The sequence below is a fragment of the Gracilinanus agilis genome, chromosome 6, assembly GCF_016433145.1.
Source record: "Gracilinanus agilis isolate LMUSP501 chromosome 6, AgileGrace, whole genome shotgun sequence".
Lineage (NCBI taxonomy): Eukaryota > Metazoa > Chordata > Mammalia > Didelphimorphia > Didelphidae > Gracilinanus > Gracilinanus agilis.
Genome location: NC_058135.1, coordinates 36,251,996 through 36,274,545, shown reverse-complemented (window position 1 = coordinate 36,274,545; position 22,550 = coordinate 36,251,996). Strand labels below are relative to the sequence as shown.

The following is a 22,550-nucleotide window of genomic DNA, read 5'->3' as shown; positions in this document are numbered from 1 at the left end:
ACCTTTACCTTCCATTAGGTAGAAGAGTGATAAGAGTTAGGCAATGGTAGCTAAGTGACTTGCCCAGGGTCACATAGCTAGGAAGTGTCTGAGGTCAAATTTGAACTCAGGACCCCCTTTTTCTGAGCCTGACTATCCACCAGACCACCTCTTTTTATTTTCAGTCTTTATTTGTTGCTTTCCTGATGCCTTAGGAAACAAATCCATGTCTCCTTCATCTATAACAAACTTTCACTTGATCCATTTCCCCCTGATAATTATCATGCCATATCACACCTCCCTTTTGTGGTTAAATTTCTTGAGAAAACCATCTATTGTCAGTCTTCCTCTTCTCTTACTCCCTTCTTAACTCTATACTTTTCCAACTTCATGATAATGAAACCACTCTCTCCAAAGTTATCAAAGATCTCTTAATTACCAACATGAATGTTCTTTTCTCAAAGCTTCATGTCCTCTCTGTAGTCTTTAATACTGTATAACACCCTCTTTTCCCACATACTCTTTTCTCTCTAGGTTTTCAGGACAGCTCTGTCTTGGTTCTTCTCTTTTTTGTATCACTGTTCTTTCTCAGTCTCCTTTACTGGATTTTTATCCAGGTTGTGCTCAATATTTGTGGGTGTCCCCCAAAGCTCCATCCTGGCCCTTTTCTCCTTCTGTATTATTTCACTTAGTGATCTCTTCAGTTCCCATGGGTTCAATTACCATTTCTTTACATCTGATTCTCAGATCTATTTTTTCAGACCTAATTCCTCTTCTGAACCCTAGTCTTGCATCTCCAACTGCTTATCGTAACCATAAGATGCAGACATTTTAAACTCAACATGACCAAAATAGAATATGTTATCTTTCACCCCTAATCCTCCCCCTCTTCTGAACTTCCTATCAAGGGCATCACTAGCTTCTTAGTCACCCAGGCTCCCAATCTAGGTGTTGTCCTCAACTCCTTAACCTCTCTCATATACTTATCCTATATCCAATCTGTTAATAATTTCTGTTAATTATACTTTTGCAACCTTTTTTTGTATATGCTACTGTCCTCTGGCACTGTTGCCACCCTGGTGTAGTTCCACATCATCTCACATCTAGACTTTTGCAAAAACCTGCTGGTTGGTTTCTCTGCCTTAAATCTTTCCTCTTGCCCTCCTTCTACTTAGTTGTCATCTTAACCGTGTCACTCCTGTTCCCTGGCCTAATATGGCTGTCCTTCATGTCTAGAATTCTTTTCCTCCTCATCTTTGCCTCTTGGCTTTCCTGGCTTCCTTCAAGTACCATCAAGATGCCTTTTCAAGTCCCCCTTAAAGCTACTGCTTTCCTTCGAAAATTATCTCCCAATTACCCTTCATATATCTTGATTGTACAGAATCATTTGCATGTTTATCTCCTCCTATTAGACTGTTACCTCCTTGAGAAAAGAGACTGGTTTTTGTATCTCCAGTGCTTAGCAGAGTTATGCTTGTGGACTTACTTATTTTGCAAAAGAGGAAATCAACACCAAGAGAAATTTAGAAATCTTTCTAAGTAGTAATAGGTTTTGGGATTCAAATCCAAATCTGATGACTTCAAAACCATTTCTCTTTCCATTGCCTTCTTTGTAATTGCTTCTCTGGGATTGAGCAGCTCTTTCTATGCAATGGAATTAGATCAAGAGCTACCTTTTCCATTCACGTGTTGATTGTTGTATTTTTCAATAAGCCAAATGAACATTTATTTCTCATCAGCATTTTAGGTGCTATGAGGTATATGTTGGGTACATAAAATATGATCCCTATGAAAGTGTCAGTCTAGTTGGAAACTTCAGTATATGAGGAATTGATTTGCATTTCTATTGTGCTTTATGTATCACAACTCTATTTTAAAACTATATTAAATAGAATAAAATTAAGCACAAACTTGTGTTGTGGTACAGATGAGGCAGCTAGGTGACCCACTGGATTGAATAGTGGGCCTAGAGACAGGAAGATTCATTGTCCTGAGTTCAAATCCAGACTTAGACACTGCCTCACTGAGTGACTGGGAAAAATCATTTAACCCTCTTGGCCTCACTTTCCTCATCTGTAAAATGAGCTAGAGAAGGAAATGACAAACCACTCAATATCTTTACCAAGAATATCCCAAATAGGGTCATAAAGAGTTGGACACAACCGAAATGACTGAACAACAACCAATGAAGAGCTCAACAAGAATTAATTTTAGAAAGGATTTCACCATGTTTTCACAGTTACCTATCCTCCTATATCTTAACTAACTACCTGCAAGTGCCACATTTTTTATGGTACAGATGAGGCAGTCTATTTTATCTTGCAATAGAGTGAATCTAAATCAATTCAGTGGAAAATTTTGTGATCATTTTGTAGCACACCTAAAATAATAAAGTGACTTCATGACTTGATTTGGAAATCACTCTCCTATGCAATTAATTTTTAGAAGTTTTACTGACTTTTTTCCCTCTCTTCTTTTTGAATTCTTCTTTATTATGAAAGATTTATTAAACACCAATTACTGCTGTGTGACCCTGGGCAAGTCACTTGACCCCCATTGCCCACCCTAACCACTCTTCCACCTATGAGCCAATACACAGAAGTTAAGGGTTTAAAAAACCCCACCAATTACATGCTAGACACTGTGCAGGGCTCTGAGGATACAAAGACACAAATGAGTCAGCCTCTGCCCTTAATAATCTTTTTTTTTTTTTTTTTTTTTTTTTTTTTTAGACCCTTAACTTCGGTGTATTGTCTCATAGGTGGAAGAGTGGTAAGGGTGGGCAATGGGGGTCAAGTGACTTGCCCAGGGTCACACAGCTAGGAAGTGGCTGAGGCCGGGTTTGAACCTAGGACCTCCTGTTTCTAGGCCTGACTCTCACTCCACTGAGCTACCCAGCTGCCCCCCCCTTAATAATCTTTTGATCTATCTACATATAAATATATTCTACTCTCAAAATCTTATCTGTGATCTGATTAATTTCAGGTTTCATTTCCAATAATGCAGATTCCAGTTGCCTATTTTTGCCCATTCTATGAGACTCATCCACGTCCTCAAAAAAATCTCCCTTGGCATATTGGAGGTCTTCTTTGATTTCTTTCCACATTATTAGGGTACTGCTAGAGCACACTGGCCATCTACCTGTCAATCCTTGTTCTCTCTATGATAACTAACTTTTTCTTCTGTCATAAAATTCTTTAATGATCTACTTTGTTCCCATGTTTCTCCGGAGACCCTTATTGATTATGTTACAGATTACACATACCTACTATAAATATATACAAAATATGTATTTTGTGGATAGATTGCTGGATATGGAATTAGGAAGGAATTTAGACTCTACCTCAAACATTCAGTATCTGTGTGACCCTGGGTAAGTCTCTTAACCTCATTTTTCTCATCTGTAAAATAGGACTAATAATAGCACCTACTTTACAGGTTTAATGTGAGGAACATCAGATCATATACATAAGCTCTTGGAAAATCTTAAATTCTATCATCGTCATCATCATTACATAGGCAAAGAAACTAAACTAATTTGGGATAGGAAAGGCACTAGAAGCAGGAGGAGGGGAAGTTAGGAAAGGCTTCATGTAGGTGGTGCTTGAGTTGAGACTCAAGGCAACCTCTTTTTTTTTTTAAAACCCTAATCTTCTATCTTAGAATCAATACATGATTCTAAGGCAGAAGAGAAGCAAAGGCTAGGCAATGGGAGTTAAGTGACTTGTCCATGGTCATACACCTAAAAAGTATCTGAGGTCAAATTTGAACCCAGGACCTCTCATCCATCTCTAGGCTTGGTACTCTATCTACTGTGTTACTTAACTACCCCTGAAGCCAGAAATTCTAAAAGATAGAAGTGAGGAGAGAATATATTCCAGATATAATAGAAAAGAATGCCAGTGAAAAGTAAATTAAAACAATATATTAGGCATTCAGGGTTTCCCTCCTCTTTACATGATGGGAAGTTGGTTTCATCATCTTTACTGAGACCAAATTTTATTATTATAGTTAATCAGAGTTTCATTGCCTTTTAATGCTCTATTTTTTACATAATTAAAATAGTATATATTGTTCCATTTAGGCTTAATAATATCTTCAAGACTTGATTTATTTTTTTAAATAAAATATTTCTGGTCAGAAGCCCAACAGATTCAAAAGAAAAAGAAAATTTAAAATACAATTCTGAGTCAACTGGGGTTATTTGAAGATTTTCTTAATGAAGTTATATTCATTTGACAGTGATTGAAATAGCATGCTGTTTTCTGAAAAAGCCAACCCCAAATCAACTTGAGAGAAGCACTGGTCACCTAAATTGCTAGGGAAATTATGCAAATAGCTCTTGCTATTCATCATTTATATCTGTTAAACCTCATTTGCAAAGGGAGTTTGGGGGCAACAGTTATAACACCCATGGAAAATAATACACTTCCATTTAGAGGCAGGGCTAACTGGGCAGTATGATGAAATTCTCTCCCCTTATTCTTTTCTGCAGAGTACCTTTATGCTCCTTCCCCACAACTGTTCAGACAATAGGAGTCCTTTCTAGACCTAATATTCTATGACTTTATAACCTGACTTGGATTTGAATGTGAACTCTATTGCTTTCTAGAGATATGGACTTAACACAAATCACATAGTTCCTCTGAGCTTCAATAATTTGGGTCATGAAGTCCCTTCCAGCTCATCTTCTACATGTTTACTTATCTGTACCTATACCCTACAGTGTGAGGAATGGAGTGTATTGTAATAATAAAAGATTGTCTAAAAAGGAGTTACTGTTATTATTACTCTCCTGGATATCTCTTCACCTCCATGGAAACTTTTTTCTTCTACTAATAGAAAGTTTTATCAAATGGAGGAAAATAAAACAAAAATCCTTGATTAAGCAACTGATATTTTTTCTGAGGATAACATTGTTTATTTTTTATTTTTCAATATTTTATTTTCCCAGTTACATGTAATAACAATTTTTAACATACACTTTCTGAAATTATAAGATCCAAATTGTCTCCCTCCTCCCTGAAATGGTAAGCAATTAAGTAACCCCAGTCAACTTTTTAAAAAAGTTTTATTGATTCCTTTTGTTTTTACATCTGTCATATCGAGATAAATCCTCCATCTTTCACCCACTGAACCTTGCCTTGTAAGAATGAAAAAGTTAAGCAAAATTGACCAACCCAGCAACCTTTTCTGCCATATTATACAGCATTAATACCCACAGTGCTCTTAATCTAAAGAAAAAAGGTTGGTGCATTTATGGCCCATTCAGTTTCACTGAGATTAAGTTGTTAATATTTCTATTTCTTGTTTTATTCATTTGTAAATTTTATGTTTTTATGGGTCATCATCCGTTCCTTTTTTATTGTTAAAAATCACATTTTAAGATCCTTGTTTGAAGAAACCCTGCCAATTCTAATCTGCAATCATCTATCTAGTGCTCTGATTCCCTTGGGGAAGAAAGATTTAAGGCTTCATTTGTCAATAACAAAAAAGTTTGAAAGGCTAGTGGAAATACTGCCATTGGCACATAGGATGTCAAAATGTTTCTCTCTGTTTGTGATCCCACCAATTCGATGCAAGTTAGCTCCACTGGTCCCTCTACATGGGTTACCTGTATCAAACGATGAAATTATCATCATACCAGTCTCCTAATCAATTTGAATGGGGTCATTCACTTCTATACATGGTATGGGCATCATGGATCACCAAATGGAGAATGCTTATTGTGTTCTTAATGGCTTTTCTCAGTTTGTACGATTTACACTTAGTCTTCTCAGCTGTGATGCGATGAACAGAAAAGAAGCCTTTGGAGTCATACACTAGATAAAAATGTTCAGCCTTCTTCTCAGTGCTGATGATGTCTTTGAATCCAGCTGGGTACCAATACAAACCTTTCGATCAGTCTTGATGAATCACTGTATACAGGTCTTCCTTATCTCATCTCCTGTGGCCAGGATGTATCTGAACCTGTTTATAAGGAAGATGATGAGTGGGAGGCACTCCTTCAGTTTCTGTGGACTTGTGAATAGTCTTGGAGCAAACATTTCTGTTAACTTGTTTAACATCTGGTTAAATTTTGGTGATGCGACACACTTCAAATACTATTGGGACTGTGCCTTTAGGGGTCCAGAGGTATAGTCCTCAACGTAGACTCCAAGGATATGGGACTATTACTGGCTCTGTCCAAAAGAATTGTATTTTGAATATATATATATTCTTTTTATTGCTGCTCTGGGTACCCTTCTACTCCCTTGCAAACTTTTTTTTCTTATACCTCATTCCATTAGAACACTGTTAATACTGGACTGGACAAGGCCATAGGTTTTAATTTCTTTGTTTTTGTCTCAGAATGAATACAGAATCTGGAGAGCATTTTCTTCCTCATCATTTCTCATTATATTTATCTTCTTTGGGAGTAGATTTTTAAATGTCATACAGGTATTAGGAAATAGACTAAATTTTTTCACTGATTAGACACTTTACATATTCATGCAATTTTCAGATTCTATAGCACAATAGATGACATTTTTAAAAGAATTGTTTTCCAAGCCTAATTTGGAATATTAGACATTTTTAAACTCTGAAAGTTTAAGGTCTATTTCCCTTTAGTGTTGTATTTATTAAAAAAATGATGTTGAACATGTAGTGTGTTTCAAAACAGGAAAAGTTTGGCTTCCCTAGACAAATGGGTCAGCTTTTTAAAAAGGAGGAAGAGTTTAATACCCAGCCTTATTAACCCATGGCTTCCATACTGAAAATGCCAAAAGAGATGGCTCAAATTAATATGTACTGGGATGAAAAGAGTAGCCTGAATCTTGTTCATAGAAGATGGACACTTTTGCTACTGAGCAAATTGCTATCAGAAAAATGTAGCATTTGACTAATAAATGGTTGAGTTTAGAATCCCCAATGCAGAACATTTTCATTTCATTATATTTCTCACTTTTGAGCCATTTTGTTCTGCCCCATTATAACCAAGACTTAGGGCAAGACATTTCTTGTTTCCCATGAAAAGTTTTTGTAAGGATTGTAATCCTTTTGTTTGTGTGGGGATGTATGTGTGTGGGGGGTGAGGCTGCTATTGTCAACTGGAAGCTTTGATCATAGGAGTTCTACATTATATAATAGATCTCCAGAACTGTAAGAGAACTCAGTGGGCATTTGGTCCAAACCTCTTATTGTATAGATGAGGAAATTTAGACTAAGGGAGGTTACATAACTTAATTAAGGTCACATACATGGGAAGAACTGTAAAATATGTGATTTTACTTACTGCTCTGATCATAAATACCAAAAATGCCCCAAATTATACAGCAATGGAGAGCAGAATTTTCTGGCATTAAAAACATGTTTTTATAAAACTACTGTTTAAATGAGTGCTTGTTTCTCCCCTCATAGCTAAGTAAGTATCAGTTCTATTACCACCTAGTAGATTAAAAAATTTGGTCAAGCTAATCCATTCATTTAAGTTTACATTACATTGTAGTCTATTAAGTGTCCAATAGTATTATGTCTAAAAAATGTACATACATTAATTTTAAAATATTTTATTACTAAAAAATGGAAGTCATCATCTGAGCCTTCAGTTCAGTAGTCTTTTTTGCTGGTGAAAAGGATCTTGCCTTGATGTCAATGGCCGTTAACTGAGCAGTGTTACGGTTGCTGAAGTCTGGGTTGACTGTGTAGCAATTTCTTAAAATAAGACAATGAAGTTGGTCTCATGCATTGACTCTTCCTTTGACTTGGACACTTAAAGGCCATTGTAGGATTATTAATTGAGCTAATTTCAATATAGTTGTGACTCAGAGAAGAGAGAGTCCTGAGAAAAAGAGAGACAGGTAGTCAAAACACAAATCACATTTCTCAATTAAATTTTCTGTCTTATAAGGATGCAGTTTGTGGTGTCCCAAAACAATTACAATAATAACATCAAAGATCACTGATCACAGGTCACCATGACGAAAAAGTTTAAAATACTACAAGAATTACCAATCTCTGACACAGAGACTTGATATGAGCACATATTATTGGAAGAATGATGCCAATCCACTTGCTTGAAATGGGGTCACCATAAACCTTCAGTTTAAAAAAAATGAAAACACAGTAGCTGTGAAGTGCAATAAAACAAAGTAAGCCTATACTTAAAGATAATAATGAGATTTTTTTAAAGAAAAAAAGAAGTAATTGGGAGACTAGGCTGAAGTCTACCTTTGTGCTACCTATAGGGAGTGGGATGGGGCAGGGAACTTGCTAAACAAATGCTCACTTTGATGTACTTTGAATGATGTACTTTGAAGGCATCTATGAGTTTATTTGTTGATTGGTTGTTGTCCTTCATATTCAAACAGGACCAATGATATCACAATGGGTGATGTCTTGATTTGTGCATGAATTGGATTTAAGTGAAGCAGAGTTACACAAAGTCATCAACCTCAATCTATCTTCCAGTCATCAAAATCCAGTGGCAAGAAAAAAGTTAAGGTGACTGGTGATGGCCCAGGGTGCAGTGGGTAACCTTGACATCTTCAAAGTCTGACCAAACCTAAGCACTCCACAGAGCCTACTTCAAGCAGCCTTCATAGCCTTTGGAACAAATTGTTCTCATCTGCCCTTTCAGCTGGGAAAAGTCTTTCTCATGCCTGAGATTAGACATTTATCCTCAAACTGGTTTAGCCCATCTGCCAAAAGCATTTTAACAGGGTGAGTGGCCACTGAGCATAGTACAGCTTCTTGGAGCCACAGGTGAAAGCTGGGTGGCAGGTGTTGCTAGAGGTATTCCCTTTACTAATGTAAAGAACAAACTTTCTTCACCTTCTAGAAGTCACTGTGGATAGAAAAATTTACATCCTCTTTCTCTTGATATGTCTAATTAAACTGAATGAGGTTGATCCACTGTTTGCTAACAGGACCACATTCAAAGCTTTTCCAGTTTTTTAGTGCCTGTCAGAGCATGTCTTCTCCTGGAATAGTCATTAAGAAACCAGAGTCATTTTTATTTCAGGATGAGGTCCCTTGATTTGGACTTGGGTGGAAATTGCTAAGCAAATAACTCATAAGACATGTGCTTAAGAGAACAAACTCTTTTCAAGGTCTTTAGAATTATCCACTTACATACCAAGAAATAGTATAATTACATTCTAAGCAGAGATCAACCCTGCTTAGGCTATTACCTTGGTGTGGTAATTTTAAATCATTCTTATATGTTCATTCAAGGAGGAATTCCATTAACTAACATTTAGGCTAGATACAAAATAAACCCAAAAATAGGACCATAAGATGTTAGAGCTGAAAGGGACCTTGGAGATTACATTAGTCCCCTCAATTTATAGTCTTCTCCCATCCTCCTTCATTCTAGTGCTTCTCCTTTGAAATTTTTGTTGTTCATTATTTTTTTCAGTCTTTTCTATCTCTACATGACCCCATCTGGGAGTTTTCTTGGCAGAGATAATGGAGTGATTTACCATTTCCTTCTCAGCTCATTTTACAGATGAGAAAACTGAGGCAGAATTAAGTGACTTGCCTAGGGTCAAACAGCTACTAAGTGTCTGAGGCTGGATTAGAACTCAGGAAGATAAATATACCTGACTTTAGGTCCAACACTGTACCAACTAGCTATCCCCTTCCCTTCCTTAAAATTATATCCAATTTAAACTGCTTATTTCTTGTTTATACACAGTTTTGTGCATACCATATCCTCCATTTGAATGAGAGTTGAGAACAGGACCTAGGTTGGTTTTTCTTTATATCTCCAACACATAATCCCTGGCTCATAATAAATTACTAAATTACTATTGACTTGATGATTTTATGGATGTGCTTTGCCAAAGGACACAGCCAAACTGTAACAAAACTAGGATAAGAATATAGGATTTCAGAAGTTTTTTGCTGTGTTGCTATATCACAAAACTTCATTTCTTTAGAAATTATTCTATAATTTAGACTTGATTTTTTTTTTTATGTGGTTCCCTGGTTAAGAAATCCCCTTCACCAAAACTGGTTAGACAAAACATATTGTGATTACAATGGTGATGTTCTGATTTTGTGTCAGTCAACTGTTTTGTTTACTGAATTGAAACTATGCAAGTCAAAAACAAATGTCAAACCTGTTTCTTGACTAATGGTTCCATTAAAGGGAGCAAGCATTTATTAAATTCCTATTATGTGCCAACCACATAGCATAAGCTTTTTTTTTTACCCTCTAAAAGCAGGAGATTGATGTTAAATGCTATAGTTGGTAGCGTTTCTACCATTGCAAACAATTATTTATTTAAAAATTCACTGAAGAAAAAAAACAAAGAATCAGCTGGAGTCTGCTTTGTGTCATAACAAAAATTGCATTTCAGTTTCAAGGAGTTCTGAAAAACCATCTCTCTGAAACTAAGATAAAACTTAAAATTCTTTCTAATGAATGGTATGGAGGGAAGGATTATTTCTTGCCTTTGCCATATGATACTAATAACTAAACAACAGATGTAACTGTATAAGTTATTCTAAAGAACATGGAACAGTTTTTGAAATGTAAAACTTTTTTTGTTGTATTAGGCTGGTCCAGGATGCAATGGATGACTGTGGCATCTTCATTGTCTTACCAAACACTAAGTGCTCCATAGTGCCTGCTTCAGCTACTTTCATAACCACTGGAACAATTTGTTCTTATTTGTCCATTCCACTGAGGGAGTATTCCCATGCTTGGGGTAGACAGCTCCCTAAGTCATTGACCTTCAACCTTATTTAGCCCATCTTCCAAGATGATTTTACTGGGCTGTGACTACTGTTTATGCTACAGCTTCTCAAAGCCACAGGTGAGAGTTGGGTGAAAGGTAAACACCAAAGATGGATGAACAGCCCTGAAAAGGACTCAATAAGCCTTCATAGCAAAGGCGCTAGTCCTGTACAGCTTGAAATTTTGTTGTTCAGTTTTGTCTGACTCTGTGACTTATTTGGGATTTTCTTGGCAAAGGTACTGGGAGTATTTTGCCATTTCCTTCTCTAGGTAATTTTACAGATGGAGACTGAGGCTAACAGGCCTCAGGCAAGTCACTTAAGACTTGTCCAGGATCACACAGCTAGTACCTGAGGCTTAAACACCAGCATCTGGAGCCTTTCTGACTCCAGGCCTAGCACACTGTGCCACCTAGCTGCTCATAACATATAGCAATATAAGAAATGACAGACTTTTTAAGGGAAATTTGAGAAGACTTGTATAAAACTGATACAAAGTGCCATGAGCAGAACCAAGAGAACAATTTTTATAAGAACAATATGTAAAGAAAAACAACTTTGAAAGACTTGAGAACTCTGATCAACAAAACGACCATCTGGGATTCCAAAGGTCCAGTGATGATATATGCTACCCAACTGTTGACAAGGAGTTGACAGACTCAACATAGAATCATACATATATTTCTGGATACTGCCAATGTGGAATTTTGTATTATTTGGCTGTGGATCTTTGTGGAGTTTCTTTTTCTTTTTTTCAAATGGAGGAGAATGTGCAAGGGAGAAGTTCTTTCTACTCTCAAATCATAAGAGAAAAGAAAGAATCATTCACCACTGGAAAATTCACTGAAGACTCTAAGGAGACAAACTAGAAACCAGACATTTTGAGTAACCAGCTTCCCCAAATGTCTATAGCTTTCACATATTTTTTCTCTCACTTCCCTTGGAGTCAATTTTGAAGAGAGAATGGAACTACATGTGTTTCTCTTAGACAGTACATCAGTTATTATATTCTCCACAAAATACCCCAGGCTTGGAAACCCAGGGTATGCTCCTACTTCTAGAAAAATTTTAGGACATTGAGATATAGTCTATATAGTGTTTTTTTCTGGAAATTGACCAATTGATAGCAGTGAGGTTCAAGTGTTGCCCACTCCTTCATCCCTTTTCCATTGTTTATATATACTTCTACTTGCATACTCTAATCTTCCTCTCCCTCCACACCCCCTTACATTCCTTCCCTTTCTAGTCTTTTTAAAAAATCATTAAAACAAAATGGAACCGGTAGCTGCTAGGACTTCCGTTTAAGATGGCGGCAGAGTAAGGAGCAGCTGCTCAATCTCTCCTAACCGAAGCATACAGGACTCCTCAAGGGGACATAAAAACGAATCCAGATGAACAAAGGAACCCCACAACAGGGCTCAGTATTGAAGGTATGCAGAATCGGGGCATTTCCACGCTATAAAGGGATGAAATAGCTCTCACTAAAATGCAAGAGGAAGAAGCCCCTCCACCCCACCCCCCCACACACCATGCACAGTGCCAAGGCCAATGCACAAGAGTGAAAACAGGATTGGGGCAACCAGTAAATCAACTAGCAGCCCCAGGGCTTGTACCTGAGAGCTGCAAGAGGTGGGACCCGAAGTGGCTGGGGGGTGCGCATGGACTTTCCCAAGCGTTTCCACAGGTGAAGGCATTGCCCCGGGCGTGGACAAAGATCTCTAATGCAGGGACTGTACTTTTGTAACTCTGAATGTGAATGGGATGAACTCGCTCATAAAACGGAAGCAAATAGAGTGGATCAGAAACCAAAATCCTACCATAGGTTGTCTACAAGAAACACATATGAGGTGGGTAGACACACACAAGTTTAAGGTTAAGGACTTGAGCAAAATCTTTTGGGCATCAAATGAGAAAAAAGAAGGCAGGAGTGGCTATTATGATTTCTGATAAAGCCAAAGTAAAAATAGATATGATTAAAAAAGACAGGGAAGGTCATTACATCCTGATTAAAGGCAGTATAAACAATGAGGAAATAACACGGTATAGCATCCAAATTCATAGAGGAGAAAACGGCAGAGCTGAAGAAGGAAATAGATAGTAAAACCATAATACTTGGAGATCTAAATATTCCTCTTTCAGATCTAGATAAATCAAACCAAAAAATAAATAAGAAAGTGGTAAGAGAGGTGAATGAAGTCCTAGAAAAATTAGATTTAATTGATAATGTGGAGAAAAATAAATAGGGACAAAAAGGAATACACCTTCTTTTCAGCTGCACATGGTTCATTCACAAAGATTGACCATGTAATAGGGCATAGAAACATAGCAAACAAATGCAAAAGAGAAGATATAATAAATGTAACCTCAGATCATAATGCAATAAAAATAATAATTAGTAAGGGCACCTGGACAGGCAAATCAAAAACCAATTGGAAATTAAATAATATGATTCTCCAAAACCAGTTAGTCAAAGAAGAAATTATAGAAACAATCAACAATTTCATTGAAGAGAATGACAATGATGAGACATCCTACCAAACTCTGAGGGATGCAGCCAAGGCAGTACTCAGGGGGAAATTTATATCCTTGAGTGCATATATTAACAAATTAAGGAGGGCAGAGATTAATGAATTGGGTATGCAACTCAAAAAATTAGAAAGCGAGCAAATCAAAAACCCTCAGATGATAACTAAATTAGAAATACTAAAAATTAAGGGAGAAATTAATAAAATAAAAAGTAAAAGAACTATTGAATTAATAAATAAGACTAGAAGCTGGTATTTTGAAAAAACAGATAAAATAGACAAAGTACTGGTCAATCTAATAAAAAAAGGAAAGAAGAAAACCAAATTGACAGTATTAAAGATGAAAAGGGAGACCTCACCTCTAATGAAGGGGAAATTAAGGCAATCATTAAGAACTATTTTGTCCAATTATATGGCAACAAATATAACAATTTAGGAGATATAGATGAATATTTACAAAAATATAAATTGCCTAGATTAACAGCAGAAGAAATAGAATACCTAAATAATCCCATATCAGAAACAGAAATTGAACAAGCCATCAAAGAACTCCCTAAGAAAAAATCACCAGGACCTGATGGATTCACAAGTGAATTCTATCAGACATTCAAAGAGCAACTAATCCCAATACTATACAAATTATTTGATATGATAAGCAAAGAAGGAGTCCTACCAAATTCCTTTTATGACACAAATATGGTACTGATTCCAAAGTCAGGGAGATCAAAAACAGAGAAAGAAAACTACAGACCAATCTCCCTAATGAACATAGATGCAAAAATCTTAAATAGAATAGTAGCAAAGAGACTCCAGCATGTAATTAAGAAGATCATCCACCATGATCAGGTGGGATTTATACAAGGAATGCAAGGATGGTTCAACATTAGGAAAACCATCCACATAATTGATCATATCAACAGTCTAACAAACAAAAATCACATGATTATCTCAATAGATGCTGAAAAAGCCTTTGACAAAATATAGCATCCATTCCTATTGAAAACATTGAAAAGTATAGGAATAGAAGGACCCTTCCTAAAAATAATAAACAGTATATACCTACAACCATCAACAAGCATTATAAGAAATGGGGATGAATTAGAAGCCTTCCCAATAAGATCAGGAGTTAAACAAGGATGCCCATTATTACCTCTATTATTCAACATAGGACTAGATACATTAGCAATAGCAATTAGAGAAGAAAAAGAAACTGAAGGTATCAAAATAAGCAATGAGGAGACTAAGCTATCACTCTTTGCAGATGATATGATGGTATACTTAAAAAATCCTAGAGAATCAACTAAGAAGCTTATAGAAATAATCAACAACTTTAGCAAAGTTGCAGGATACAAAATAAATGCACATAAATCATCAGCATTTCTATATATTTCCAACACATCAGAGCAGCAAGAGGTAGAAAGAGAAACACCATTTAAAATCACCCTAGACAATATAAAATACTTGGGAATCTATCTACGAAAACAAACACAGCAATTATATGAAAACAACTACAAAACACTTTCCAAACAAATAAAACTGGATCTCAACAATTGGAAAGCCATTAATTGTTCATGGGTAGGACGAGCTAACATAATGAAAATGACCATTCTACCCAAATTAATTTACCTATTTAGCGCCATACCTATCAAATTACCAAAAAAACTTCTTTACTGAATTAGGAAAAACTTCATTTGGAATAACAAAAGATCAAGAATATGAAGGGAAATAATGAAAAAAAAATGTGAAGGAAGGGGGCCTAGCAGTACCAGATATTAAACTATACTATAAAGCAGCAGTCATCAAAACAATATGGTACTGGCTAAGAGATAGAAGGTAGGATCAGTGGAATAGACTTGGGGTTAATGACATCAGTAAGATAGTGTTTGATAAACCCAAAGGGCCCAACTTTTGGGACATGAATCCACCATTTGACAAAAACTGCTGGGAAATTTGGAAAACAATATGGGAGAGATTAGGTTTAGATCAACATCTCACACCCTACACCAAGATAACTCATTTATAATCTCCCTCTTTTATTCAAGTCATTCACCCATTCTGAATTTAAGTGAACACAAAATAGTATACCTGTCAGATCTCTGGGAAAGGAAAGATTTTAAAACCAAGCAAGAGTTAGAGAAAATTACAAAATGTAAATTAAATGGTTTTGATGATATTAAACTAAAAAGCTTTTGTACAAACAAAAACAATGTAGTCAAAATCAGAAGGGAAACAACAAATTGGGAAAAAATCTTTATAACAAAAAACTCTGACAGGGGTCTAATTACTCAAATATACAAGGAGTTAAATCAATTGCATAAAAAATCAAGCCATTCCCCAATTGAAAAATGGGCAAGAGACATGAATAGGCAATTCTCAGGTAAAGAAATCAAAAGTATCAATAAGCACATGAGAAAGTGTTCTAAATCTCTAATAATTAGAGAAATGCAAATCAAAACAACTCTGAGGTATCACTTCACACCTAGAAGATTGGCTAAAATGAAAGAAGGGGAGAGTAATGAATGCTGGAGAGAATGTGGCAAAATTGGGACATTAATGCATTGCTGGTGGAGTTGTGAAATGATACAACCATTCTGGCTGGCAATTTGGAGCTATGCTGAAAGGGCTATAAAAGAATGCCTGTCCTTTGATCCAGCCATACCATTGTTGGATTTGTACCTGAAAGAGATCATAAATAAACAGACTTGTACGAAAATATTTATAGCTGCGCTTTTTGTGGTGGCAAAAAACTGGAAAATGAGGGTATGTCCTTCAATTGGGGAATGGTTGAACAAACTGTGGTATATGCTGGTGATGGAATACTATTGTGCTCAAAGGAATAATAAACTGGAGGAATTCCAGGTGAACTGGAAAAACCTCCAGGAACTGATGCAGAGTGAAAGGAGCAGAGCCAGAAGAACATTGTACACAGAGACTGACATACTATGGTAAAATAGAATGTAATGTACCAGCAGCAATACAATGACCCCGGATAATTCTGAGGGATTTATGGTAAAGAATGCTACCCACATTCAGAGGAAGGACTGCAGGAGAGGAAACATATAAGAAAAACAACTGCTTGAACATATGGGTTAAGGTGGACATGATTGGGGATGTAGACTAGAAACTACTACACCAATGCAACTAACAACAATTTGGAAATAGGCCCTGAACAAGGACACATGTTACAACCAGTGGAAATGTGCATTAACCATGGGTTGGGGGAGAGCGGGGGAGGGGGGGTAAAGGGGAAAGTAGGGGCATGAAGCATGTAAACAGGTTAAAAATGAATATTAATAAATGTTTAAAAAAAACCAAAATGGAACCATTCCTATGACCTCTTTCTAATTAGATACCCTCCATGACCCTTGATGATAATAGGGCATAGAAGGAAAACATATCATCTCCTTGTAGGATGTAAGTAGTTTCATCCTTTTTTAGTCCATTATAATTGTTCACTCATTTTTACTTTTTATTTTTTACATTTGTCTTGATTTGTATTTTTATACTTCTGAACTTCAATGCATCAGGAATACTTGAAGACTTTTACTTCATTAATGGTCTATCTTTTTTCCTTTGTAGAATCATATTCAACCTTGTTGGGGGAAGTTATGCTATATGAATATCCTTTGCCTTTTTGTAATATGATATTCCATGTTCTCTGCTCTTTATAGGAGCAGCTGCTAAATAGTGTGTGAGCTTGACTGTGGCTCCTAATTACTTGAAGTCTTTCTGGTTACATGTAGTATTTTTTCTTTGATCTCTGGCTCTGGACTATAGGGCTTCTGGAAGTTTTCATTTCAGGGTTTCTTTCAGAAGGTTGTCACCACAGGTAAATTTTATTTTTTACTTTGCCCTGTGGTTCTAAGAGATATTGACAGTTTTCTTTTAAGATTTCTTGAAATATGATATTTAGGTTCGTTTTAGGCCATGGCTCTCAGGCAATCCAATGAATCTTAAATTATCTTTTCTCCATCTGTTTTCCAGGATAGTTGTTTTTATATGAGATACTTTACATTTTCTTCTATTTTTTCAGTATTTTGAATTTGTTATTTTAACATTCATGTCGTATCATATAGAAATGAGTTTCTTTTTTTAGAGTTTAGTGCTTGCACAAAGTTTTATATCTCTAATGACAATCTGTTAATTTCCTTTCTGATTCTTTATTCCATAGAAGAAATTTCTAGTTTTTTCTTCTATCGTTCTCATTTCATTTAAAAAAAAAAATCAAACTTTTTTTAAACTTTCACTTCATCTCTTCTAGAAATTCTAGTCTAATTTTTGTCCAAGTTGTAGTTTTCATTAAAGCTTTACTTGCAAATGTTTTGAAATTATTCTCTTCTTCTGGGTTTGTGTCTTATATATCCCTGACACCATAATAGCTTTTTATGGTGGGATACTTTTAGTCTAATTCTTTAAACCTAGTGTTTGACTTTAGACTTTATCTTAGGATCAGACTCTGTGCTTTTATGGAGGAAATGCCTGGTCTCATCTTATTGCTGCTTTCTTGGGGGATTGAATGTTATGTTATTCTAAGATCTTAGGGGCAGTTCAAACTAGAGATCTGTAAGCTTTCAGGGCTCTTGAAGTGATCTGGTCCAGGGAAAGTCTAATTATTTCTCTTTTGTTCTGAGCTTTACCAGTTCCCGATCTGGGTTTGAGTCTGAGCAATACACCTATGGGCTTTCCTCATTTGGAATTCCAGGAGACTCTTGCTATACTTGGCCACTATCAGCCAGATGGAAAGTCCTGCTGGTTCAGACTCACAGATCTATAGGCTTCCCTTTACTCTAGGATTGCTGTCTTGGTTATTCTTCTTTAAGCTTCATACTAGGATAGAAGCTGGAATGGAGATCTTGCTTAGGCCTGGGGTCTGAGCCACACAACTGTGTCTTGCTTTCAAACACTCTTCTTATAAATACAAGGCCTTTGGCTGCTCTTCACACTGCATCACTGCCTTTAGGCACAGGTGCCCTGCTTAGTCCAATGTGGAATTCTATAGTGAGCAATAGAGCAGCTATTTGGAACCTATTTACTTCACCCTGCCCAAGTTTAGATGCTTCTATGCTGGATCTAGAATAAGAAAGAGAATTAGAAATTTTCTTCGATCATATGACCTTTTAAACTTCTCCAAAATAAGAATTATACACAAGAGCAAAGCAAGTTTAGCTGTCTCTATGATCTAGGTCATCAAGAATCCAAATAAGGTAAAAACCCAATTAAATAACAGGAGAGAAAGCAAATCTCTAATCCTAAAGCACTCACTAAGCATCCCTTCCCATGCTTCTAGTAATTTACCTACAAACTGGCAATAAAACTAAACTATACCTCAACATCTCCCCCTGACCTGCAGTACCAGGAAGATCTAAACAGTGGAAAAGTGCTCAGATTGTGACAGCAGTATAACAGCACCTGTACCATAGCTGAACTTGGACAGAGAACAGAGGAATAGCTAGAAAGGAGGTAGAACTGCATGTTGTAGGGCTGTGTGGCGCTCTACCTAGCTTAAGGACATTATCCAAATAGGGCCAGTTGTATCTCACCATGAGTCACTTTGAATAGAAATTAGGTTGTGAATTGTCCAGCATGGAAAGAGGCTAAGATCCAATCTTTGGGGTTTCTCTGGGAAATAGCCATCAAAAGAGAATCAGAAAATGAGCAATAGGGCAAAATAAAGGAGAAAAAAATGGAAATTTCAAAGATCTCAGAAAGAAGAAAATTCAAAGATGTTAGAACTAAGTAGGTAAACCAACAGAGAAGATATTAATAGCAGAAGGAAATATGGCCTCCAGATCAAGTAAAAGAGCTTAGGCTTCTATGAATAAGTATTGTGAGACAAAAGGAAATGAATCAATACCTAATAAGGCAGAGGGCTTTGGGGATTGCCAAGAGAGTTTGCATGACACTATAACAGGATGTAACTGAAAGGTTTAAAAGAGAAATAAGAAATGTGAAAGCAAAATTTATGGCCTGCACAGCAGAAATAATTGGCAGAAAAGAAAAATGTGAATGCAGGGTGGCCAGTTTCACTAAGGAAACAAAAGAGACAAAAACTGATTGGGAATGCAAATAAATGGAAGTGCTGGATCTGGGACCTCTTCTTGTCTTGAAGGGAGAAAAAAAAAGACTCTGAGAAGCAGCCAACAACTAGAAGAGCCAACACCTTAATCATGTCACTGCCTCCTTGCTACATTAGAAACTTTGGGGAATTTTTCTTTGGGTGAGATCTAGTATTTTCTCTTGGTTGAGCTGAGATATCTTGCTGCAAGTGGGAAAGCTCATTCACTCTGTGTATTATCTAATATACTCTCATCTATATATCTTCTCTGATTTCTCTTTGCAATTGACTTGTAAAAATGTGTTTGTTTGCTGGTCAAGCCATATATTTCTTGTGGAACTGGCATTCGGCGGGAAGAGAGTCAAGCCTTGGATATGTAGTTTGGGATAGTCTGTCCCTCATTGAGGGATGGTGATCAGGTATGCAGCTTGAAATTAAGCCCTTATTTCCCCTGTGCAGAATAGCAGTTAGCTATAATCCTGACCTGGTACCCTTTTTTCTGAGGAGAATGAATGGCTAGCCTCTGGTATCAACTTCCTGATTCCCTAGGGTCAAAGCAGAAATAAAAATCTCCTTTGGAGACAGGTGGGTGGGCAATATTCTAGAGATAACGATTCATGCCTCCCTGTGAAGCTACATCTATACAGAACAGTGTGGATATACATAATAACTTCTGTGGACAAAACATCACACACTCCTTTCACAAATAACATAAAAAGAATATTATATATTAATAGGGGAACTGGATGCTGTAGTTCCCATTCCCTTTTTAAAAAAAATTCTGTGCCTTCCCAAATGTAACACTTTACTACTAGTAGCAATGCAATGAACCAAGACAATTCTGAAGGAATTATGAGAAAGAGCACTATTCACATCCAGAGAAAGAACTGTGGGAGCAGAAATGCAGAAGAAAAACATATGATTGATCATGTGATTCGATGAGGATATGCCTGGGGTTTGGGTTTTAAAAGATTACTCAATTACAAATATGAATAATATGGAAACAGGTTTTGAACAATAATACATGTAAAACCCAATGGAATTGCTTCTCAGCTCTGGGAGTGGGGAGGGAAAGATGATGAATTATGTAACCATGGAAGAATATTCAAAATAAAATAATTAAAAAAAGAAAAAATAACAACAAAACAAAAAAATAAAGTCTATAAGAACTGCAAAAAAAATTAAAAAAACAAACTTTAGTGCCTTCCACCCCTTCCCACACTAGAGAGGCAAAATAAATAGTTTATATCTTTTTTGTTTCCACTTCTCAGTTCATTCTCTGGAGATGAACATTCACAAATTTTTCTCCCATTATTAAACCTATAGCTGTGTATAATGTTCTCTTGATTCTACTAATTTCACTCTTCACTATCTCACATAGTTCTCTCCAAGTTTTTAAAAAATTAATCTCTTCATTGTTTCTTATGTGCTTCCAATTCCTAAGCCATTTGAAGATATTCCCTGCCTTGTTTCATTCCATTAGTTCGTGTGGAAACATGCAGAGAAGGCTTTAGCCATGATGACTCAGGATTAGTTTTTCTATGATAATGAAGTCTTCCAATTGGATTTGGAGCTAGTGACTCAAGAGAGTCAGAATTGGAAATAAGGCAAACATATGAAAGATTAGAGCAGTCAATCTTTCACCTTCTTCCCTACTTTGAGCTTCTGGGTTGAGAGAGGAAAGCTTGACATGTTCTCCCTCGGTAACCCCATCTCCAGTCACACATGTCTTTAAGTAGCTGATGGCTCATTTTTCTGTGTATTTTTTATTATTTCTTTTTTGGGGTCAATGAATGTTTTGAGAAGGAAGTACCCAGAAAACAGAGATTCCCTCAAAGGAATCAGATTTGATAGCAGAGTACATCTGAGCACCTATAGGTTGAAGTAGAGGTTTAGTCTGGGATTATTACTCTTCACCATAAAGGGAAGTGTTGGCTATCTATTCTAGAAAGATAACAATCATCAGAGAATTGGATATAAAAGGGGGACTTCAGGAGAATCCAGCAAAAGCAAATAAATAAATAAATAAATAAATGAAGTATTTCTAGACCTAGTATTCAGAAAGACCTGAGTTCAAATCCAGTTTCAGTCATTTACCAGTTAGGTGATATTGAGCAAATCACTAACCTCAGTTTACTCACTTTCCTCATCTGTAAAATAGGAATAGCAATAGCCCCCATCTCCCAGGTTTGTTGTGAGGATCAAATGAAATATTTGTAAAGGACAGCACAGAGTAAGTACTGTGTGAATATTAGTTATTATTTCAAATTATTTTGGCATAAGCTCTTCTCATTATCCTTTTCCTTGCCCAAATCCCAACTGTGAGCAGACCCTATCCAGATGTTGTTGATTGCAATGGTTACAGGCCTCTCTGGAAGGGTTCTAGAGCCATGCTGTCCTAGTTGCTTTGTTGGTAATATCTGATGTGGGAGCCTTAAAATAATTGCCTTATATAGGGTCTTCTAACACTACATCTGGCCTGTGCAATGGCCCTAACCTCCCATTGAGGATCTTGTGTAATGGGGCCCACTAGGATATTCACATCCAGTAATTTCATACAATGGTTGAAGAGTCTTAGTCACTCAATGGATCAAATTCCCTTGATCAAGCCCTCTATTCCTTACATACCATATTTATCCATATCTATTCACATGTTGCATTCTTCTGAGTAGAAAATAAGCTCTTTGTAGGAAGGGACTGGTGTGTGTGTTTGAGTCTGTCTGTCTGTCTATCTGATTTTTGTATCCCTAACACTCTGAACAGAATCTTGCACAAAATAATTACAGAATAAATACTTGTGGAATGAATAAAACCAGATTTCCATTAGTGCAGAAAAATAGAAGATGAGGGATGAAGTAAAATTTATTCATCTAGATTGGGGTTCCAGAAGATAAAAAGGAAGTAGAAGGGATCATAGTAACTGGAATGGGGTAGGCCTAAGGTAAGTGGAAATGAGGGGAGCATTGCAAGGGAAGAAAGGAGTTTTGTCTGGGCAGACAGCAGCTCTTTATTAAAAGGATTAGGAATGGAAGAAGTAAGGTTTTGCTAGAGGCAAGTACTACTTGCCTGGGGCTCTCACCCTCTGATCCTGTACTGAAAGATCTCAGTATTAGTCCATTCTCTCTCAAACACTAGAGAAAAAGATTGAATTGGCAGGAAGATCAGATCAGGCACCTGTGATAGCTATTATCTGAGAGGATGATATCTAGGGGCCTTACTCTATTCTCATTTGGTACCAATTCCCTTGCTTAATTTGCAAATGATTG

General features: G+C 36.5%; 1 pseudogene; it reads right to left on the bottom strand.

Moving 5' to 3' along the window:
- Positions 1-5,031: 5,031 nt before the first annotated feature.
- LOC123252208 lies at positions 5,032-12,398 on the bottom strand (annotated as a pseudogene).
- Between the last annotated feature and the right edge of the window lie 10,152 nt (positions 12,399-22,550).